Here is a 24819-nt window from a genome sequence, read left to right as displayed (position 1 = left end):
ATGTAGCAGTTCTACAAACATCAAGATCTGTCCTTCAGAGCCACAAGCAGAACATGCAGTCATCAAAAGAGTCTGCTTATATACAATAGCTAAGAAAGAAAAAGTCCTCGTACTAATTGTCTTCCTTACCTTTAAAATATCCTATATATTATTTGCACTCTCGAATTCTACATAATCTCCTGAAATCTCACTCATAAGATTAAGTCACCAAAACATGAGATCAGGGATGGATCCCTTTCCTCTTCATGTGATATGTAAAATGCACTTCTTAACTTCCCCTATTCCTTTTCCTCAAGACAATGAAGTGGTGAATCACATGATTCTGCTACATTGACTAAATATGAACAGTTTTTGTAGATTAAAATTTTCCTTGCTCAACTTTTGAATGGAAAATGAGCTGTACTCTCTGGTTTCACTTCTTTATTTCTCACCCCTCTGACAGCTCTTGAAATCTATCTTATAACCTCCCTAATGAAACTGATACAACAGCCATATTCATTATTTGTTTTCAATGCTGGTCTACTTAATCTCTCTAAACTCACACTGTTCCCTGAAACTATTCTTCCCTTAGTTCCTATGGTATCAATGGGGAAGAGGGTAGACAGAAAAAAAGCAAAACCAATTTCTCAAGTAAGAACCCAGAAATTCAAAAGGTCACTATAGCCATAGTTTGTATTAGTGGTTCACTACATAGCATAAAATTCTCCTTCTACCTCTGTGACTAAAAAACTGTTAGTTCAGTGATGTCTTAATATCTCATTAGATTGAAATTAAAAGTATGAAATTAATACCTACCCACTTTACCTTACTTGTGCTATAAGATACATAAAAGCATTTATGTGTACATTCTAAGAAAAATATAAAGGGTTTTAAAACTGTAAATATTCCTCCAATTACAAAGAGAAGCAAAAAAACAAGTTTTTTAACAGAATATTTTCTATCCTTTCAAAAGTGCCATTTTGGGGCTGGGGAGATAGCTCAGTTGGTAGAGTGCTTTCCTGGTAAGCACAAGGCCCTGGGGTTCAATCCCCAGCACCCCCCCCCCAAAAAAAGTGCCATTTTTACATATATATTTCATTGAGTGATATTATTAAACAACAAAATAAAAAACCTTCTTAAAACTAAGAGAAATTTTTGAAAATATATAAAAAAAATCAGGGAGGGTTTTACAAGTACCTAATGTACATACAAAAAATGAATGTGAAATTTAACTCTAAAATAACACCTCAAGACTTGCAGGTTGAGGCAAGAGGATCTCAAGTTTGAGGTCAGCTTTGGAACCTAGGTGACACTTTGTCACAAAATAAAACAATATAAAGGACAGAGGATGTAGCTTAGGGGTAGAGCACTCTGGCTTTAATTGCCAGGACAGCAAAAAAGTGATTTGATAAATCAATATAACAAGCTGGATTTGAAAATATATGCTTTTGTTCTTTAAGAACATTCAAAGTACTACTGAGTGGAAATCATTTTACTAACAAAAACAGAAATAAATATATTAAACAAACTACTTTTGAAAAACTTTACGTGATATAATTCAAAGTTGAATTTACAATTTTATAAACTGATTTTCAAGTACTTTTCCAAAAATTCTCAGTCTTTTGATTTTTTCAACACTTTTTTTTCTTTAAAAATAGCCAAATCTACTATAGAAGGTATAAGTACATAATTATATGCAATAAAGAAAACATATTTAGAATCTAACTTTGGGCAAGGAGTTTTTTGAATTATGCTTCTAATTTGATTGTGCAGATTATTTATAAAATTCAAATAATAGGTTATTTTCCAAACTGCTTTAACTTTTTTCTCCTTGTCTAATTGCTGTTTGGGATTAAAAGAATCACAGCAGACATAACCAGTTAAGTTTTCTCAAACATCTTACCCTTGTCAAATCTTGCATTAGTCCAAAAGGAGCCGAACCATCTCTACATTGGCAAAACTAGCAGCATACATCAGAGGGGTCCATCCATATCGAAAGCTGGAATGTACACTAATGCCTGTCAACACAAAAACAGCTTTTAAAAGTCTCAGTATCAAAAACAAAGAACAAAAAAGACCTTCACTACAGTGTGTATAACATATATACACATAGAGACATACAAAATATAGTTTATTCTATGTTTTCTTGGTAATAATGGCCTTAGAAAAATAGTAATATTGTGACTAATAAACTTGCTAACTTAAGTTTCACTATATTTGCTATGTTATGAGACTTGATCTGACTTTATCAATATAAATATAAAATAGTTTATAGTATAATAGGTTTTTCTATGTCACTTCTTTCTCTCTAGGGGAGTTGGGAGTGGTTTTAGACAGGGAATGTCTTTTAAATTAGAATATTACACTTGGGCCGTATCTAAGATTGCAAATACCACATATTTCCCTAAGATATCCTAACTTTCTCTTCAACACAAAACTTACCCATGGGTGACCAGATAAAACAGGAAGCTGAAAGGATAGGTTTAGGGTAGATTATGAAAGCCCTGTTATGAAATAAAAACTATACTTTGTGATCTAGGGATTAACATCATTCTACATGTATTATAAAGACAACACAGATATATCACTGTTGAGAATGGGGCAGGATGCAGGGAGACCAATTTATAAACATCAATTTAAGGGCAAGGGAAAAAGGGAGAGAGAGAGAGAGAGAGAGAGAGAGACAGAGAGAGAGACAGAGAGAGAGAAAGGGAGAGGTGGGAGAGCAGGAGTGAGTGGGGGAAGGAAAGAAGGGGGCAGAGGGAGACAGAGAGAGAGGGCATGAGCAGGGTGGGGCAGGGTATATATAACAAAAGGACATTCAAAGATAGGATCATCAGAATTTATCTTTACTTTGACAAGGAGTGAAAAAAAGAAGAAATCAAAAAAGACTATCAGGTTCTACCTTAGAAAAATGAATAATAAGTAGTGAGCCAAAATTTGCTTCACAGATGACATATCAGGACTTAGGTGTAGGAAAAAGTTTCAGAGTGATATAGGGATAGATAGTAACTAGGACAAGAACCAGTTGACCTTAAAGTACTAAATGATGTAATGGTAAAAATCCTTGAAATTATATGTTTTTCCCTAAATTGATAAATTTGGTTATATAGAAAAAGACTGAACTGTTTTAGGACTGAGCAAGAGCATGAAAGATGTAATAGAGGGCTAAGGATAACGTAAGGCAATGAACACAATCCATTATATTTAGGCAGAAACTTTTCTACCAGGAGATAGAGATTTAAATGGCAACCTCTCGCTTCAACCTAAGTAGAGTTTGCTAATCTCAATAAGGAAAACATTTTTGTTTCAAAGAAGGAAAAACTGTATATGAAGCACCACTGAATATGGACTTGGCTTTAACACTGTATAATTTACAGATTGTATTGTCTTTGACTCTGATATATTCCACTTGCAAACGTGAAGGTAATATCACCAAGAAAATATAAACTTAGGGCACAGATCACTTTTTCCTGTTGAAATATTAGGTCACTGAAAAACTATATATCTCCAATTCCCAATCATCTCACTTTAATTGGTATAAGGCAGATAAAAAACATTGGGAGAAAAAAATACTTAACCGTCTCAGTACATACATAAAATGCCATCCCAACTTGTTGGCTCTTAATTTTTCCTCTTTAAATTGCTACAACTGAAAGCATATGAATGAGTTCAGAAAAATCTAACTTTTTCATTCTTTTATTATTGACAATACTGTTTGAATTTTGAGAGTAAATATAAAAAAAGGGAAAGACTTGAAACAAAAATAAATAAAATATTTGATATAAAAATTCTCACCAATCATCACTTCTAATATTAAAATTAAGTTCTAGGTATAGTGTTTAAAGCAGGTATCTCATAAGGATTAATACAATAAACTATATAGTTCAAAATACTCAAAATAACACTATATTGTTTTTGGATATATACATATATCATAAAAATATAAAGATATTCATAGGAATGATAACAACTATAGGAAAGTGATTAACTTTGTGTGGGGGGGGTTTCTCTACCTTTCTTGAATATGCAAAATACTTTGAAGAACTAAAAATATTAGTATACAGAAAAATAACAAACACTTGAGACACCTTCAAATTTAAAAATGGCTGTTCCTTTTTTTTTTTTTTTTTTTTTTTTCCAAATACCAGGCACTTAACAATTTAATCACTAAGACACATTCCTGGCCCTTTTTGATATTATCTCACTGAATTGCTTAGGGCCTTACTATGTTTCTGAGGATGGTTTTGAACTCATGATCCTCCAGTTTCATCCCCAGAGCCCCTGGGATTACAGAATTTTGCCACCTCACCTGGCATGATTTCATTTTTTAATTAAAGGTTTTGACTGGTGTAGAAATATGCTTCAAAAACAAAAATGGTTTTGAAAGGCAAAATAATAGAAACAGTTTTTAAAGACTTAAATGAGGACACGTACAATAAAATGCCCCAAAACAGCAGTAAGGGTGTATGAGTGGGGACAGAAAGTTATCTTTCCACTTTATACCTATGTATTTGTTATTGTTTTTAATGACCTTTCAATATTTTGTAATTAAAATCAAATTTCAAATGGTTGACTACTTAGCAGTTGGTTCTTTCAAAAGTCTCAAAACCCCATATATACTATCAATTATATCAAGTTCTAATTCTTCAAGAGCCTCCATCACCTTCATTGAATCTCATCCCACTACTTCCAGGACAAATTTTCTTTTCTAAAACAAATTTCTGTCTATTCTTTCCCAGCCAACACTACTAACATAAACATGCATTCATATTAGTTATTCTGGCCTCTTTCTCCTTATTCAAATTTAATTCAATTTCATTCTTCAAGAGGAAACCCAAATTCCACCACCTAACCTCCAAGTCCAACATCTTTTTAATTTGATAATAATAACAAACATTTTTATTGTATATATGTTCTACATCCTTTAATTTACACATTCTCTCATTTCAATTCTCTCTATCCCCAATAACCCTTTTATACAAATGCATTCATATTTTACAAGGGAGGAAATTGAACGTTAGCAATGTTTGTACCTGAGTCAAGATTACAGAGCCATTGAGTGGAAGAGTTAGTTATTCAAATCTGATCCAATTTATTTCCAAAAGATTTTACTCTCTACCAAACCATATATCATCTCTAACACAGAAGAAAATCATCTTACTATATACAATCTCACCTATTTTGTGTGAGAATGTTTTGTAGTTATAACTAGATGGTAAATATCTGTTATATTGTTGCATAATTTGAACCATTACAGTCAACAATTTACATTTGCATATGAAGGTAATTTAAAAAATATATTTAAGAAACAGAAAAGAAAATGGAACCCAGGACAGAAACATGATGTTTTACATAAACAAACAGATGCTACAAAAGTTTGAGTAATTTTCCTAATAAATACACTGAATAGGCAATAAAGGTGGGACAAATATTCAAGGCATTTTTTTATAATATCTAAGCGCAGACCTCATCCCATCAAAAGCAAAAATACAGGTCAGAAAAAAAAATCACTACAACTTACACAACTACAACTAGAAACAATTCTTGAGAAGTATAAACTACAGTAAACGCTGAAAAGGAAAACTCAGGGTGGGGTAGGATTAGTCTGCATAGCCTGCTTGAATGATTTGTAAGAACCACTGTAAGTTAGTTAGCATGGCACACAATGAGAAGGCAAAAAAATTAAGGCAGGCAGAACTCAAAGTCAATTAATATATTCAGAATGACGGATATATCAATATCGATTGCGTTTTCATTAGAAAAGCAGCACAAGCCTCTTGAAACAAGGAGTGCTTGTGAACTTAGAAGACTGTGTTCAGTTGACATTATCCCTTAACTCTCACCAGAATCCAGAAGCTCCTCCACTAAGTAATTGTCTCCACTGGTCAATGCCTTCTTAAATGTTTCATTCTTTTCTTCTGTAGGCAACGGCCTTTTTTAATTTCTAAAGAAAGGCAGGAAGTTAACTCCGTGTAAATCGTGTTTCCATTCCCAGGTCAGGAAACAGTGGCATCTGATGAGGACACGGCTGTCAGGGTTTGGTCCACAGGGACAGCTTGGTGCAGTGCCCATACCTAAGAGGAGGGGCAAGGACAGGTCCGAACCTGAGCAAGGAGCGGTCTGAGAGCCAAAGCAGTGCACCCATGAAAATCACATCTGGGGAACGGAAGGAAAAATGAGGGGCTTGCTTCAGTCCAAATGCCGGAACTTGGAAACGCTGGTGAAAGGGGAAACACCCAAAAGAGGTAAGAAGTTTCCGGGTGAGACCTCCCCTTCGAAAATCGTACACACACGGCCCGGGTCCTAACTCAGAGGCTCGGTCAAGGTACCCAATCTGCCAGCCACCACCACACTCACCTCTCCTCTCCACCACCACACCCGGATCAGGCCCACTACAGTGTCTGCAGCCATGCCCGCCCTGTGGCTCTCCCCACGCAATGCGCAGTGCGCACAGGCAGTGCGTATGCGCGGTGCGAGTGCTCAGAGCTGCCCGCTAAGCATGGCGCAGGAATGTGCCACGTGAGAACGCTGGGACCTAGTGGCATGGCTGATGCATTTCCACTTCTCTGCGGCTCCTACTAACCCAAGGGAGAGCTTGAGGGGTGGCAACCCTGCATGTCCTCCAGGCTGACAGACTTCTGACCAGAACTTTTTTTTCCTTTCAGGTACTCTCCTGCCATTCTTATAGGGTATTTGGTGAAGTATTTACTGGGGCAGGAATGCCTGGTTGTGGCAGAAGCTGACAACTCCAGGCTCTCCTGGCAGTCCACCATCTCCTCCATCACCCGTGGCCATTCCTGCTGCTAACCATGTGTCCCAGGGAAAGGACTTGCTGTGGTGGAGCACCACGCATGCTCGAGATGCCATCAGACAGTGCGAGCCAAGAGGAGCCAGGAGGAGGACCCTCAAGGAATTCTTTACACTTAAGGTGATGTCAGAGTTAGACACTTTAGGCCATGGGGACACTTGCATGCTGTGAAATATAGATGTCCCAGAGGAAAACTCAGCCAAGAACTGGGGGTGCAGGGAGCAAAGGGTCCAAGGAGCTACAAAGACTGCAAAGATTTAAACAAGCAGACAGGAAGTCAATGATTCAAATCCCAGGAGAAAACATCTCAAGGTCAAACTCAATTTTCAACATCTGACTTCTAGATGGAATGTTGGTAGCACACTATCTTTGTGACCACAGAAAAGTCAATTCATCAAGGAACAGAGCACATTCATATACCAAGATTATTTAAAAGGGAGGTAGCCATGCACCATTCTTCAAAAAGTGCTAAGCAGTACATTTTTTCCTTGAAGATTCTTGGTTACTTATTTACTTCAGAGACTTTCAAAGGTAAGTACTTTTAAGTATGTTATTTTGGGATCATATTTGTCTTTCTAAATGCATTCATTCAGTGCATGTTATGGATCAGTAGGTATAGCTAGGCTCAGCTAGGTTTGATAAGACAACTTTCAAGACAAACCAAGTTGCCTCATGGAGCTCATATTTTAATGAGAAAAAGTATGCAAATAAATGAGACTTTCAGATAGTAAGGACCCTAAAGGAAATAAACTAGTGTTGCTCAGTTTTTGAAATCAAATCACTTAGGATGTTTCTGGTGGAATTATTAGTTTTAGCTGTGAGTCCCTGAGCAATTTACTTAGCTTCTATCTCTGTACCAGTTAACTTTTCTGTAAAACAGAGATGCTGATAGTGTTCAACAAAAGTGTTGTCAGGATTAAATTTAAGTAATGGGCTTGAAATAGGGCCCATCTCAATGTAAGGTAAATAAATCTTAACTATTATATTGTAAGTTTACATAAGGTACTTAAAGCCTGAACAGGGTCCCATATGACAAAAGTTGTTAGTCATAAAACATGGGAGAGTAAATCTTAACTGACAGTGGAGATACCTAGGCAAGATTGTAAGGCAGGAAAAAGTTGAGAAGCAGGTAAAGAACCATGGTGGATAAATGAGACCCCACAAAGGCAAAGTTGAAGGATGTACTCACTAACAAATGCAATGAGGGCCCCCTTAAATCACAGGCACCTTAATCCCTTTCCTTGCTTGTAGAATCATGAAGAGGAGAGTGGGAAATGAAAGGGCTTTCAGGCTTTAAGTAAGAAGTTTGGCTTTTACTGTTAAGAGCTATTTACAAATGAAATGTTTTTAAACTAAGGAAAGATGTATTCTGAAAAGTGTGTGTGTGTGTATGTGTGTATGTGTGTGCATTTAAAGACATTCATTTTGGAGATAAGTCTTTTAGTTTGGACAACTGGATAAGTAGTGATATCATTTATTATGATGAGAGAAAACTACAGAATAAACTTGAAGACATAATGAGCATCTTAAAATCAATTCAAAACCAAACAGCAAAATGTAATTTTCAAGTGGGTGGTTAGAGGTAACTAGGTTAGGAGAGCCTGTCTTGGAGATTTGCATTTAGTAGTTATCCACATACAAGTAGTTTTTTTTTTTTTTTTTTTTTTTAACCTTGTGGTTTATCCAGCAAGAGCTTTTGTAAATAGTGATTAGATTATTCTAGAACTTATATGGAAAAGTAAAGGAACTAGAGTACCTAAAACAGTTCTAAAAAAGAAGAATAAAGTAAGAGTAATTGGTGCACTTGATTTCAAGACTTTCAGGACTTTGTGATACAGATCAGTGGAACTGAATGGAGAACCTAGAAATGGCACCATGCAAGTACAGTGTAGTTAATTGGACAAAGATGTGAGATCAATTTAGAGCAATAAGGGTATAGTCATTTCAAAAAGTGGTGTTGGAGCAATTGAATATCCATATGTTAAAAATAAAAAGACCCTCAACCTAACCTTTTACAATATTAAATTAAATGGGTCATAGATCTACATGAATGTTAATAACTACATTATTCATAATTGCCAAAAGTAGAAAACACTTAAATTTTCATCAACTGATGAATGGATAAACAAAATTGTTATATCCATACCATCTGTATTAGTTTCCTAGGGCCACTGATACATATTATCACAAAATAATATGGCTTATAAATCAGATTTTTTTTTCTCTCATTGTTCTGGAAAGTGGAAGGGAGGGGTTGCCTATAAAATTTATTGTGAATTATAATCAATAGGATTTTGTAATTAAATGTGAAAGCTGATGAGGTGAGAAGTTAAAGTAGATAATAAAATAACAAATAATAAAGAGAATAAAGAGGAGGAAACAGCATGAATGTTTAAGGACCATTGATGTCCAGGTAAGTCTGGAGTCCCTCAGAGAGTCCTGGGCTATTGGTTAAACTTAAGAAATCATCTTCCTAAAAGGCAATGACAAATTAAGGTGATAATTACCCAGAGAGAACAAAGATGAAGTTGGGATCTGGGAATATATCCTTGGGTACCACCAAAGGAAAAGTAGCAAAACAAGGGGCTTAAGAAATAGTAATCAAATTAGTGGAAGATAAGGGAAAGATCAGTGCTTCAAAAATTGCACCAAATTATAACCCAAATAATAACAATAATTATGATGCTATTGATTTGATAGTGCTTCCTATATTCCAGTTAGTGTTCTAAGGACTGTACTTATATTGTTAGTGAAATTCACAAAATTCTATGGAAGTAAATGCTATATCAATTTAACAGAAGGTGAAATAAAGGCACACAGGGTTTAGTACTTCCATGTGTTCTGACACTTCTCTAAGCACTTTTTATCCACTAATTCATATAATTCTTACTATAGTTTTTAATATGCCATTGTCTAACCACTTTACCTATAAGGACACTGAAGTACAGAAAAGTTATATAAGCTGTCCAAGAACACATAAATAGGATAAACTGAATTCATACCAGGCTCTTTGGCTCCCACGTTGTGCTCAGGTTTAACTAGGGAAATGGAATACCCACAAAGCACTCTCTTCTTTGGGGATCCTTGTGCCATTTTAATGATTCCTGCACTGTAAAGGGAAGCACTCTTTTCCAATGAAGTTTTCATCTTCTTACTAGAAAACCAGATACAGAATAAACTATGATTCCTTTACAGGTAAATTATAAGTTTATTCCTGGACAGATAAGTCATGGGTAATTTGGTTTTGTCTGAAAACATTTGGGAATTTCCCCAGGATCACTTCCTGGAATGGTTGGAAAACCACCTACCCACTACAGGAAAGACTGCAGTATTCAATGTGGTTCTCTGAATACAGGAGCTTGGTAAAACAAAGAGGACAGGAAACAAGTGACACACCATGAATAATTGTTCCTCAAATTTAGGCTTTTCCAGTTCTTGTGCTTTTTAATAACTTTCAAGTTTTGACTCAGACATTAGTGATTATTAGCCAATACAGTTAATTTTGCCATAACAAATGATGATGCTGTATTTCATAAGAATTTGTCTTACTGTCAGTATTATCACATTTTCATAATTCTTGCTTATTTTCTATAGGAGTATGTGTGAAATTTTTTGTAAAAATTTGAAAATATTCTATTGAGGTCCTAAAATCTTAACCTGGTCTGAGTTCCAGTTGGGTTAACTCTCTCATTGGAGATAATTTTGCAGGCATTAAATGGCAAAAAAAAATTATAAGTTATGTTCACAAGACAATTAAGGTGAAGGATAAGCTATATCTTTATATATATAGAATTATTTGAGTCCATGAATACTTACTGTGTTCCTACTGTATTTTCTAGGCATCAGGGGAGAAGTTGTAAGAAAGGCAGGCAAGATATTTGACCTCAGAATATTTATCTTCTAGCCAGAATCAAATGAATAAGTATATTAAATATCAGGGGAGATTTTCTATTAAGAAAAATTAGCCAGGTGAAGGGGATAAAAGGAAATGGAGGCAAATGGAAATTTGAAATAGGAATTTCAAGGAAGTCCTCTCTGAGGTGTTATTCTTAGTGTGATGGGAAGCAACAGGGATCTGATTTACCATTATAAAAAGCTCACTCCCTGCATGGAGGAAAGGGTATACATATAGAAGCATACCAGTCACATGAATTAGTAAATATAAAGAAAGATTTCAGGAGTTGGATGTAGGGCAGCTCCAAGTTTTTATTAACATTTATTAAGTTTTGTTAAAAATATAAAAAAATATTTAGAATTTTGAAGTTAAGGTACTAATAGAGGAGTGAATTCTTTTATGAATTCTTACATGTTTCAGGAAAAATATGAGAATATAAACCAAATTCTTAAAGTAGAAAATATCACCAGGGAATTATGATAATGGATGTTGGTTAAGAAGCATCAAGTAGTACAGTATGAAGAATCAAGTTAATAAAAATGTTTGTTATATGTTTGTTTCTTCAACAGCACATAAGAATGTCTAATATGTTAGAAGTAATATGGTAGAGAAAGAGAGGTCAGATTGATATTGAAATTATCCACCTGGATAATTTGGAGAATGATGGTGTTTACCTCAATGGTGAGAAATGAATGTAATGGCAGATTTGAATGTGTGTGTATGAAATAATTTGGGCATTGAAATTAAGAGTACCAATTGAGATCTGGGTGCAGTGGCACATGCCTGTAATTCCAGTGGCTCAGGAGGCTGAGGCAGGAAAATCTAGTATTCAAAGCCAGCTTCAGGAAAAGGGAGGGGCTAAGCAATTCAGTGAGACCCTGACTCTACATAGCACAAAATAGGGCTGGCGATATAGTCTCAGTGGTCAAGTGCCCCTGAATTTAATCCCTGGTCACCCCTCCATAAAAACAGTGTTAATTATACTAAAATGAATATTAAATAGAAAGGTAGATACAGATTCACAATTTGAATTATTTCCTGGGATGTTTCTTTGATTTTATATTTTTTTTTAATTAACTAGAAAATTTAATTTTTAATTAAGTAGGAAATTTACTTATTTACTTCACTTCTAAAGACAATCTTCTTACACATTTACTGTCGGTAGTACTTTATTTCATGTTATCTATTATTTTCTTTCTAGATTTTAGTGTATCCTCTGCTGCATTGTAGACAGATATTATAGAAGACAGTTCTTTTTTTTTTTTTATTTTATTGTAAACAAATGGGATACATGTTGTCTCTCTCTTTGTACATGGCGCAAAGGCATACCATTTGTGTAATCATAAATCCAAATACAATAATGTTGTTTGATTCATTCTGTTATTTTTTCCCCTTCCCCCCACCCCTCCCATCCCTCTTTACCCTCTATACAGTACTTTCTTCCTCCATACTTCCCCCCTCCCTAACCCTAACTCTAACCCTAACACTAACCCTTCCCTCCCCCCCATTATGTGTCATCCTCCACTTATTAGCGATATCATTCGTCCCTTGTCTTTTTGAGATTGGCTTATCTCACTTAGCATGATATTCTCCAATTTCATCCATTTGCCTGCAAATGCCATAATTTTGTCATTCTTTATGGCTGAGTAATATTCCATTGTGTATATATACCACAGTTTCTTTATCCACTCGTCAATTGAAGGGCATCTAGGTTGGTTCCATAGTCTGGCTATTGTGAATTGAGCAGCTATGAACATTGATGTGGCTGTATCTCTGTAGTATGCTGATTTTAGATCCTTTGGGTATAGGCCAAGGAGTGGGATAGCTGGGTCAAATGGAGGGTCCATTCCAAGTTTTCTAAGGAATCTCCACACTGCTTTCCAGAGTGGCTGCACTAATTTGCAGCCCCACCAGCAATGTATGAGTGTACCTTTCTCCCCACATCCTCGCCAACACCTGTTGCTTGTATTTTTGATAATCGCCATTCTAATTGGGGTGAGATGGAATCTTAGGGTGGTTTTGATTTGCATTTCTCTTATTACTAGAGATGTTGAACATTTTTTCATATGTTTATTGATTGCTTGTACATCTTCTTCTGTGAAGTGTCTGTTCATTTCCTTAGCCCATTTGTCGATTGGATTATTTGTATTCTTGATGTAGAGTTTTTTGAGTTCTTTATAGATTCTGGAGATTAGTGCTCTATCTGAAGTATGATTGGCAAAGATATTCTCCCACTCTGTAGGCTCTTTCTTCACATTACTGATAGTTTCCTTTGCTGAGAGAAAGCTTTTTAGTTTGAATCTATCCCAGTTATTGATTCTTGCTTTTATTTCTTGTGCTATGGGAGTCCTATTGAGGAAGTCTGGTCCTAGCCCGACATGTTGAAGATCGGGACCTACTTTTTCTTCTATAATCTGCAGATTCTCTGGTCTGATTCCAAGATCCTTAATCCATTTTGAGTTGAGTTTTGTGCAGGGTGAGAGATATGGGTTTAGTTTCATTCTATTGCATATGGATTTCCAATTCTCCCAGCACCATTTGTTGAAGAGGCTATCTTTTCTCCATTGCATATTTTTGGCACCTTTGTCTAGTATTAGAAAGTTGTATTTATTTGGGTTTGTGTCCGTGTCCTCTATTCTGTACCATTGATCTACCTGTCTATTTTGGTACCAGTACCATGCCGTCTTTGTTACTATTGCTTTGTAATAAAGTTGAAGTTCGGGTATTGCGATACCCCCTGCTTCATTTTTCCTGCGAAGGATTGCTTTAGCTATTCTGGGTTTCTTATTCTTCCAGATGAATTTCATGATTGCTTGCTCTATTTCTGTAAGGTACATCATTGGAATTTTAATTGGGATTGCATTGAATCTGTATAGCACTTTTGGAAGTATGGCCATTTTGACAATATTAATTCGGCCTATCCAAGAACATGGGAGATCTTTCCATCTTCTAAGGTTTTCTTCGATTTCTTTCTTCAGTGTTCTGTAGTTCTCATTGTAGAGGTCTTTTACTTCTTTTGTGAGATTGATTCCCAAGTATTTTATTTTTTTCGATGCTATGGTGAATGGGGTGGTTTTCATAATTTCTCTTTCTGAGGATTCCTCACTTATGTATAAAAATGCATTGGATTTATGAGCATTGATCTTGTAACCTGCCACTTTACTGAATTCACTTATGAGTTCTAACAGTTTTCTGGTGGAATTTCCGGGTTCCTCTAAGTATATAATCATATCATCCGCAAATAGGGATAGTTTGAGTTCTTCTTTTCCTATTCGTATTCCTTTAATTTCCTTGGTCTGTCTAATTGCTCTGGCTAGAGTCTCAAGAACGATATTGAATAGGAGTGGTGAAAGAGGGCATCCCTGCCTTGTTCCAGTTTTTAGGGGGAATGCTTTCAGATTTTCACCATTTAGAATGATATTAGCCATGGGCTTAGCATAGATGGCCTTTACAATGTTAAGGAATGTTCCCACTATCCCTATTTTTTCTAGTGTTTTGAGCATGAAGGGGTGTTGTATTTTATCAAATGCTTTTTCTGCATCTATTGAAATAATCATGTGGTTCTTGACTTTAAGTCTATTGATATGGTGAATTACATTTATTGATTTTCGGATGTTGAACCAACCTTGCATCCCTGGGATAAAACCCACTTGATCGTGGTGCACTATCTTTTTAATATATTTTTGTATGCGATTTGCTAAAATTTTATTGAGATTTTTGCGTCAATGTTCATTAATGATATTGGTCTGAAATTTTCTTTCCTCGATTTATCTCTGTCTGGCTTGGGTATCAAGGTAATATTGGTTTCATAGAATGAGTTTGGGAGGGTACCCTCCTCTTCTATTTCATGGAATACTTTGAGAAATATTGGAATGAGCTCTTCTTTAAAGATTTTGTAGAACTCAGCTGAGAACCCGTCTGGTCCTGGACTTTTCTTTGTTGGTAGGCTTTTGATGACCTCTTCTACTTCATTACTTGAAATTGATCTATTTAAATTTTGTATGTCCTCCTCGCTCAATTTAGGCAATTCATATGTCTCTAGAAACCTGCTGATGTCTTCGAAATTTTCTATTTGGTTAGAATATAGATTTTCAAAATAGCTTCTAATTATGTTTTGTATTTCAATCGTGTCTGTTGTGATATTTCCTTGTTCATTCCGAATTTTGGTGATTTGGGTTTTCTCTCGTCTTCTCTTTGTTAGAGTGGCTAAGGGTTTATCAATTTTGTTTATTTTTTCAAAGAACCAACTATTTATTTTGTCAATTTTTTGTATAGTTTCTTTTGTTTCAATTTCGTTGATTTCAGCTCTGAGTTTAACTATTTCCTGTCTTCTACTACTTTTGGTGTTGGTCTGTTCTTCTTTTTCTAGGGCTTTGAGCTGAAGTGTTAGGTTGTTTATTTGTTGATTTTTACTTCTTTTATTGAATGTGCTCCATGAAATAAATTTTCCTCTAAGTACTGCTTTCATAGTGTCCCAAAGATTTTGATATGATGTTTCTTTGTTCTCATTTACCTCTAGGAATTTTTTAATTTCCTTCCTAATATCTTCTGTTATCCATTCATCATGTAATAGCATATTGTTTAATCTCCAGGTGTTGGAGTAGCTTCTGTTTTTTACTCTTTCATTTATTTCTAACTTCAAACCATTATGATCTGATAGAATACAAGGTAGTGTCTCTATCTTCTTGTATTTGCTTACATTAGCTTTGTGGCATAATATATGGTCTATTTTAGAGAAGGATCCATGTGCTGCTGAGAAGAAAGTGTATTCGCTCTTGGTTGGATGGTATATTCTATAAATGTCCGTTAAGTCTAAATTATTGATTGTGTTATTGAGATCTATGGTTTCTTTGTTCAATTTTTGTTTGGAAGATCTGTCCAGTGGTGAGAGAGGCGTGTTAAAATCACCTAGTATTATTGTGTTATGGTCTATTTGGTTTCTGAAATTGAGAAGGATTTGTTTGACATACATGGATGAGCCACTGTTTGGGGCATAGATGTTTATGATTGTTATGTCTTGCTGATTTATGGTTCCCTTAAGCAGTATGTAATGTCCTTCTTTATCCCTTTTGACTAGTTTTGACTTGAAGTCCACCTTATCTGAAATGAGGATTGATACCCCAGCTTTTTTGCTGAGTCCATGTGCATGATATGTTTTCCCCCATCCTTTCACCTTTAGTCTATGTGTATCTCTTTCTACGAGGTGAGTCTCTTGCAGGCAACATATTGTTGGATCTTTCTTTTTGATCCAATCTGCCAGTCTATGTCTTTTGATTGATGAGTTCAGGCCATTAATATTCAGGGTTATTATTGAGATATGATTAGTATTCCCGGTCATTTGGTTCATTTTATTTATTTATTTATTTATTTATTTATTTATTTATTTATTTATTTATTTATTTATTTTGAGACCACTTGGTTCTTCCTTTATTTGACAATTCCTTTAGGATGGTTCCTCCCATTGCTGATTTGTTTCTTTGTTTTTCATCTCTTCCTCATGGAATATTTTGCTAAGAATATTCTGTAATGCTGGCTTTCTTTTTGTAAATTCTTTTAGCTTTTGTTTATCATGGAAGGATTTTATTTCATCATCAAATTTGAAGGTAAGTTTTGCTGGGTATAAGATTCTTGGTTGGCATCCATTTTCTTTCAGGGCTTGAAAAATGTTGTTCCAGGCCCTTCTAGCTTTTAGGGTCTGGATTGAAAAATCTGCTGATATCCGTATTGGTTTCCCCCTGAATGTAATTTGATTCCTCTCTCTTGCGGCCTTTAAAATTCTGTCTTTATTTTGTATGTTGGGCATTTTCATTATAATGTGCCTTGGTGTGGGTCTGTTGTAATTTTGTATATTTGGAGTCCTATAAGCCTCTTGTACTTGATCTTCCATTTCATTCTTCAGATTTGGGAAATTTTCTGATAGTATTTCATTGAATAGATTGTTCATTCCTTTGGTCTGTTTCTCTAAGCCTTCCTCAATTCCAATAATTCTCAAATTTGGTCTCTTCATGATATCCCATAGTTCTTGGAGATTCTGTTCATGATTTCTTACCATCTTCTCTGTTTGTTCAACTTTGTTTTCAAGGTTAAATATTTTATCTTCAATGTCTGATGTTCTGTCTTCCAGGTGTTCTATTCTATTGGTTATGCTTTCTATGGAGTTCTTAATTTGGTTTATTGTTTCCTTCATTTCAAGGATTTCTGTTTGGTTTTTTTTTCAATATCTCTAACTCTTTATTGAAGTGATCTTTTGCTTCCTGTATTTGCTCTTTTAACTGTCGATTGGTGCGATCATTCAGTGCCTGCATTTGCTCTTGCATCTCGTCATTTGCTTCCCTGAGCATTTTAATTATGTACATTCTGAACTCCCTTTCTGTCATTTCTTCTGCCATGCTGTCGTTGGGTTTCATTGATGTAACATCTAGATTTGTTTGCAGCATTTTCTTTCCTTGTTTTCTCATATTGTTCAGGTATCAGTTGACCGCTGTGATATTGCAGATTTCCTCTATTGTCTTATAATATCCCTGAAGATTTCTATTATATCCCCTCTTAGTCTTCAGTAGCCTGAAATCTTGGAGGAAGTTGATAATGCAGTGCTCCACAAGGGAGCTGACTCCCTAGGGGTGGTGGCCTTCTGGTGGGGTATATTCCCTGCTAGTGGGCAGAAGTACCTTCACTTGCTGATGAATGGTCATCCAGAAGGGAAGTAGGTTGTGGGCTGATGCAAGACCAGTTTGGACCTGTGTCTCTGATTTTACGGTCCTTTTGGGAGAACCTCACCCAACAGGGAGGAGTCACCTGGTGGGGAGGTCTCGCTGGTCGGTTTTCCTCCCAGAGGTTCCGTTCAATTCACAACTACCGCCTGGGCTGGGCAGCCTTCTTCTGCAATGATCCCAGGGACCCGGACCTACCTCCTGGGCCTGGAAGCCTCACCCTTCACAAACGAATCTCCTTCGGCTGCCTCTCCTCAGAGAAGCTGCCTGCAGTCCTGGAGCCTTCGCTCCGCCCCTCAGTTTGTCTGTGGGGCCCTTCCACCAAGAAGCCGTCTAGGACCCTGCTCTGCACTTTTCACCTGGCTATGCGGCCCCTCCTCTGAGCAGCCACCTGGAGCCCCTTACAATCGCTCCGAGTCCCAGTGACCCGCCACACGCCTTTTCCTCCGGCAGCCACCTGTTGTTCCGTGCCGTCGCTCTAAGACCAAGTGACCCACCACACACCACTTTCTCCACCAGGCAGTTACCCAGAGATCTGGTGCGTCACGAGTCCCAAGAACTCACTGTGCACCTTCTTGTCCCGACTGCCTCCCGTAGCCCTGGTGCAGTCACTTCGAGCCCAAGCACCCCGCTGCGCTCCTCCTCCTTCTCCAGACAACCCCCTATGTTCAGGAGCGGATGCTCTGGGACCAAACCACTTACCACGCTGTTCCACCGGATAGCCGCCCAGAGCCCTGGCGCAGCTGTTCCAATTCCAAGCGACGTGCCAAGCCCGTATTTCTCCTTCTCCTCTGGGCAGCCCCCTGTGTTCAGGGGTGGTCACTTTCAGTCCAAACAGCTCACCAAGCACCTTCTCCTTTGGGCAGCCTCCCAGAGCGTGGGTGGGTTGCGCCGAGTCTAAGCGCTGTGGTGAACAGCCACCTCTTCAATGCTCCCAACTGTCTGCGGTCACTGCTCCGGCGGGGGGAGGGGCGCCTCGCCGGCAGTTCTACTTTGCAACGATCCCTGCTTTCGGGGTTACCGCCCTGTCCGGGGGCTACCGCCCCGTCCGCCTGCCCAGTGGGAAACACTCACCCGGCTTCTTTGAGTTGGTCCCAAGTCTCTCAATATCTCCTTTTCTTGAGTCCTGAACCCACGCTGCTCCTCCGGATAGCCGCCCAGAGCCCTGGCGCAGCTGATCCAATTCCAAGCGACGTGCCGAACCCGTATTTCTCCTTCTCCTCTGGGCAGCCCCCTCTTCAATGCTCCCAGCTGTCTGTGATCACTGCTCCGGCAGGGGGAGGGGCGCCTCGCGGCCGTTCTACTTTGCAAAGATCCCTGCTTTTGGGGCTACCGCCCCGTCCAGGGCTCCTGCCCCGTCCGGGACGTCTGCCCAGTGGGAGATTCTCGCCCAGCTGGTTTGAGTTGGTCCCAAGGCTCTCTATATCTCCTCTTCTTGAGTCCTGAGTCCTGGAGCAACACGAAACGCAGCCACCCTCTAGTCCGCCATCTTGAATTCCTCCTAGAAGACAGTTCTTAAGAGTATGTTAACCTTTATTCAAACACAACATTATTAATTGTAGACACTGAGAAATATAAATGTCTTATAAAAACAAAGCCATTCTTATATTGAAAAATATTGCAAAAAATTGCAAGTTTGAAAACTGGATTACAAAGTAACTAATGATAAAATCCTGTAACATTATTTCCTGAACTTTCTTGAATACAGGACACTTGAAAAGTAGTAATACATTGAGGAACACCAAGGAGAGCTCAACAGATAGTTGGCTCTTGAATTAAAGTATGTACCAAAATATGGGTATTTAGATAAATTATTAGCTACAATACATCAATAATGTGTTTACAATGCATGCTAAATAATATAGCTGTTGAAATTATAAGACAAGATATCAAACAAATATGCATCACAGATTAATGAATAAATTTAACTCCTTATAAAATTTTATTAACTGAAAAATGCAATTTTTCCTCTGTATCTCTGGATTCTGTATATGCAGATTCAACCAATTGAAGATAGAAATTTTAAATTGTAAAAATTGCTTCTGTGCTTAATATTTATATTATTTTTTCCTTGTCATTCCTCCAAAATATGATATGGCACTTATTTATATGGTATTGTTATTGTACTAGATATTATAAGTAATTTAGAGAAGATATAAATATATGGGAGGGTACTCATTGGTTTTATGCAAACACTCTGCCCTTTTGTTTCATAAAGGACTTGAACATTCACAAATATTGGATCCAGGAAGTCTTGGAACCTATTCTTCTTATATACCAAGGGACAGCTGCAATACTTAGAGCTGAAACTCATTTAGCATTTACAATGGCTAGAGACTATTCCAAGTATTTTATATGTACTAACCTTGTATCAGTTAGAAATACTTTTAGCTGCAGGTGCAAATATGCATTAATATTCACTTAAATGGTTTATTTTTCATGTTAAAGGAGTCTGATAGCTTGTATTAGTTCAGTTCACAATAATTTCTCACAGCATCTCCTCCATTCTCTTTGCCTTATCCTTATTGTTGCAAGATGTATCTCTCAATCTCAAGTCATATATTAAATAAGAAAAAGGAATAAAAGTGTGTCCCAGCTATATCTGTCTCCTCTTATCAGGGAAACCAAACCTTTCTTATAAACTTCAATAGATGTCTGTGTTGGTCTCCTTCACTGGCATTATTACCTAGTACCCAAGTAGTGAGAGGGGTTGAGAAATCAGTCATTCCACTTTTTGAGCTTTTACAGTGGAATAGGTTGGGAATGGGTCTTGGATTTGACAGCCAACAGTGACTGCCCTGAGTCCATGCAGTCCTTTTGAAAAGCCTATCAGATGGGTAATTTTATCACCATTTTACAAATGATAAACTAAGAAAGATAAATTTAAAAATTGGATCAAAGTCACAAAACTAAAAAATATAGAGTTGGAAATCAGATGGTCTGCCTCCAGAATCTACCTTGTTTTTAGCCAATCTAATATGGTGTGGAAAAAAATCCATAGACATAACATTGTATCTTCTTCTGTGATTGATCATACGTATTGTTTCTTAATATTCTCATGAATGTTTTTTATAATAGACAATATATCACCTAAGGGTAAAATCAAAAGTGTGTTATTACTCTTATGCTTTCTAAAGCAATAAATCACTTAACTAACTCAAATTTGTAAAATCACCCTTTCCAAGAATTTTAAGAATTTTCATACCTCATATGAGATTTTCTCATAAATTCTGTGAGAAATAGAGAGGTAGATGTGATTGCAATGGATAATTGGGAATACTAGGTCAAGGTTGTGTCAAAGAGATCTGGGAATTCAATTCAGATTTACACAGAGGCAGGCCCTTCTTACTTGATTAGATATCTGCCAAGGTAGAAGTCTTTTCATGAGAATGATTTTTGCAAATTCATTTTTAACTGGTACACAAAAACAGAAAAATTTAACATGTGAGTGTGAATCCATGTAATTTTTGATACACATGTGCATTTTATAATGTTTAAATCAGGTTAAACATATCTATTTCCTCACATGCCTGTGATTTCTTTATAGTGAAATCTTTAAAAATTCGTCTAGGCTTTTGAAATGTACACTACATTATTGTGATCTACAATGACCCTACTGTGTAATGTAGTGTACCAAAACTTCTTATTGCTATCTAACTGTAATACCCGTTGATCTAGCTCTTCTCATTGACACCACCTCCCCAACCTCTGCTAAACACCATTTTACTCTCAACTTCTATGAGATCAATTTTTTTTAGATTCCATGTATGAATGAGATTATGCAGTGCTTGCCTTTCTGTACCCAGCTTATTTCATTTAATATCATAACAAATAATATTTTGTGTTGAAAATGACAGGGTTTTATTATTTTTATGGTCAAAGAGTATTCCATTGAGTATATGTCCTGCATTTTCCTTATCTGTTCACCAGCTGATGATGAACATTTAGATTGTTTCCATCTCTTGGATACTGCGAATAACACTAGCAATTAAAAGTGCAACTATTGAGGTCTCTTTGGCATAATGATTTCTTTCCTTTGGGTATATACCCAGTAGTGGGATTGCTGGATCTTATGGTAGTTCTGTTTTAAATTTTTCAAGGAACTTCTACACTATTCTCCATAATTTCTAGACTAATTTACATCACCATCAATAGTGTGCAAGGGTACTCTCTATACCCTTTATTATAATTTTAAGAAAAATTGAAACCAGTGTTACATTTTAAAATTTCCTTACATCTATAACAGAAGTTTAAAAATTTAAAAGTAAGCATTTAAATGTTTCTCAACAATTTCTTAATGGTAGTCTCTGAGATACCACATTTGATGAGAATGAGGTTCATTGACTCCTAAAAATTTTGTAACACAATGGGGAGAGGTGGTGAAGCAAGACACAATATTTCCATAGCTTTATTTTGTAAAATAGAACTCTGAGTAATTGTATATTCTGTGTTGGAAATAAGCTATAAAATCTGTTGTTATTGCCTGAAAGAAATCAAAACCTTACTGATATAATTCATGTCAATTATTTTGAATATTCAAATGAATCTTTTGTTTCTTGTAATAAAATTAAGTTTATATTACTTTTCATATTGTAATAGGCAACATCAATTTTTTTGTTTCTACAATGTTTTGTAAATACACAAATTTAAGATTTTTTTTCTGTCTCAATGAATTCTCATGTATGTATACCATAATATCAAAATAACTCTAGAGCTCTCAGTTTTCAGTGTTCCAAGGATATGGAAGATATCAATATAACTGCCAGGAAATGTTTGTAAGACAGTTGTTTTGGATTTGGGAGCAAATGGGGACTGGATCCAGGGACACTTATCCACTGAGCTATATTTGCAGCTCTTTTTTGTATCTTATATAGAGACAGGGAATCTCTGAGTGCTTAGAGCTTCTGAAGTTGCTGAGTCTGGCTTTGAACTTGTAATCCATTTGTGTTTCATTCCCTGACAGATCTTAATACCCTTGAGTAGAGCTTCAGAAATTTAACTGAAGTTGATTTCAATCATAAATGTCTCTTTTGAGTCTACATATTCTGTTAAGCGAGTCAAATGTATAGCATTAATATGAAGGAGAAAGCAGTAGTTCCTAAGAAACTAGTGCTGTTCTCTTTTAGCTCACTGTCACCATCACTTCTCCTTAATATTCCTGGGCTTGTGTCTTGTGCGTCAGCTGCCTTGTCCACACCCTGGCTCAATCACCACATTTCTCATAGCCTCTCAAATAAGTTCTGTCAGGTATCTCACAGATTCTCACATTTTTTTTCTTCCCATTCTATTACTTATGTTAAGTGATGGAACTTCTGCCAGTAATTCTCCACTTTCAATACCAGGCTACTGCTCCCATGGGAATTATGACACTTATCCAACCACTTGGGCTTGGTCATGAAAGTTTATCTCTGTGTTTCTAGAGACTTAGCAAATGCATACATATCCATAGTGGACAAGGATGTCTTTACTGTGTAATAGTTTGCTGGTCAGGGTCCCCCAAAATTTTATTTACTTGTGAATCTTTGCCAAGCATTATGTCTTATTGAAAGAAAACATACCATTCTTTTCATCATTCCTGCCTTCTAGTCCACTTAAGGTAATTTAAAGCAGCTACTGATTGAACACTTTATCATCATCAGCTTAAGTGCTATATATGCATTATTACCTTTTATACACTTGAGAGAACTTTAAGGAATGAGAGTAATTCTCAGTTTTATGGATAAGTCACCCAAGCTTGAACAGCTTAAATATTTGCCAAGTGTCTCATGACTAATAGCTACAGGATGGGATTCAAAGCCAGAACAATTGGACCCTGTAGTAGATGTTGATGTGCAATTAGCTCCATTTTATTCTGCTGGCAATTCCATCCTCCAGCTGACATGATTGTAGGGTGATAACTCAGAGGATTGCTCTACTCTGAGACTATGATTCCTCCTGTTTCTCCCAATGGTCTTACCAAAGATTGAATGATAGGGGCTTGCAAAGGGATGACCACTTGACTCAGATTCTGTGGTGCAATTTGTGCTCAAGGGCTTTCCTTTGGGATCAAAATAAAACCAATATCTAACTGAGCAACATGCTTCTGCTGACTGTCCTACTTCCTCCACTTATATTCTTTTGGGAGAACATACAGTAAAAATCTTGGACAAGAAAATCATCTCAGGTTTTCCTATGGAATGTGACCTATGTAGAATCCCAATTCCATTTTTTAACCACTTCACTACATTTCATTCATTTTTATTGAACCAAGGTTTAATCTATTCACTCTTTACTTATGCTACATTTCCTCAATTTTTCATGTCAATGAACAGTATGATAAAGTGAGTACTAATGATGACTGCATCTCATGATCAGCTTCATTTGATCTTATGGTATACTCTTTTCACTGAGAGTTTTTTAAAGTTGAACATGGATAAATTTTTGTAATCAATGGTGAAATATGCTGGCCCAAGTATATTCAGTGAAAATTTAATAATATATTCCTCTGGAAATAATTATGTTTAATATTTAGCACTTTTGATAATAAAAGTATATCACTAGAAACAAAATTCAAATACATTTTGGTGACAGAAAACTAGATTCCATGCAATACTATATATTTTCTCTATCACAGAGTACTAAGGATCTTGCCCCTAGTATATAGATTTGTTAAGCAAATTGCTTGCACATTCAGAATTTAAATGTATATAAATAAAAATATAATATAGAATGCCTGGCCAGGAATTGGAAACACCAAAATTAAGAAACAAAGTGATCTGCCTAGGTGGTGTTCACAAAGGATTTAATTTTTTTCAAGCACAGATCAATGTACTACCATTGACTGAAAATGGTACACCATATCAGACAAATAATTTCTGTGTAATCAATTCACTAAGCATTCTGGTGGAGGTCCTTGTTCACTGCAGATTGTACAGTTTTATTTCAAAATCAGGGAAGCAGGTAGAATTTGTAATGAAAGGAGTAATTGTTGAATATTTAAGCACACATAATCTACTTTGAAATAAACAGTATGATTTACATAATGGAAAATCATGTCAACTAATCAACAGGAGTTCAAGAAATGATAAAAAGCTATCTGAAAAAAGAGGAACAAGTAGCTGTAACTTATTAACATTAGCAAAAATACCTTTGATAAAGTTTTCCTTTCCTCTGCTGTGCTTCACCAACCCCACATGCAACCCCAAACACATGTGCATGTGTGTGCATACAACACACACACACAGACACACACAGACATGCACAAAAGAAACTATACCTTAGAAATAAAAATTTACTACAGGATAGGGGAAAAGTTTTGTTTTATTGAGGAACTGACTTATAAACAACACAGAGTTGGGACAGTTACTTATTAAAAAGAAGGTTGTACTTGAGTCCCATAGCACAACGTACTTATCTGAACCAGAATTTTTATAGACTGGGTACTT

At 36.3% G+C, this 24819-nt stretch overlaps 1 pseudogene across 1 annotated transcript in view; it reads right to left on the bottom strand.

The window, feature by feature from the left end:
• Positions 1-6393, bottom strand: part of LOC306652065 (ankyrin repeat, SAM and basic leucine zipper domain-containing protein 1-like) — a 35733-nt pseudogene extending 29340 nt beyond the window's left edge. Inside the window, exon 1 of the transcript in view lies at positions 6340-6393. The product of the transcript in view is annotated as an ankyrin repeat, SAM and basic leucine zipper domain-containing protein 1-like (transcript). The remainder of the gene's footprint in view (positions 1-6339) is intronic.
• Positions 6394-24819: the final 18426 nt, after the last annotated feature.

Source organism: Sciurus vulgaris (assembly GCF_902686455.1).
Source record: "Sciurus vulgaris genome assembly, contig: HiC_scaffold_632_arrow_ctg1, whole genome shotgun sequence".
Classification (NCBI taxonomy): Eukaryota; Metazoa; Chordata; class Mammalia; order Rodentia; family Sciuridae; genus Sciurus; species Sciurus vulgaris.
The sequence above is the reverse complement of the archived record's forward strand: the minus strand, read 5'-3'. Positions and strand labels throughout refer to the sequence as shown.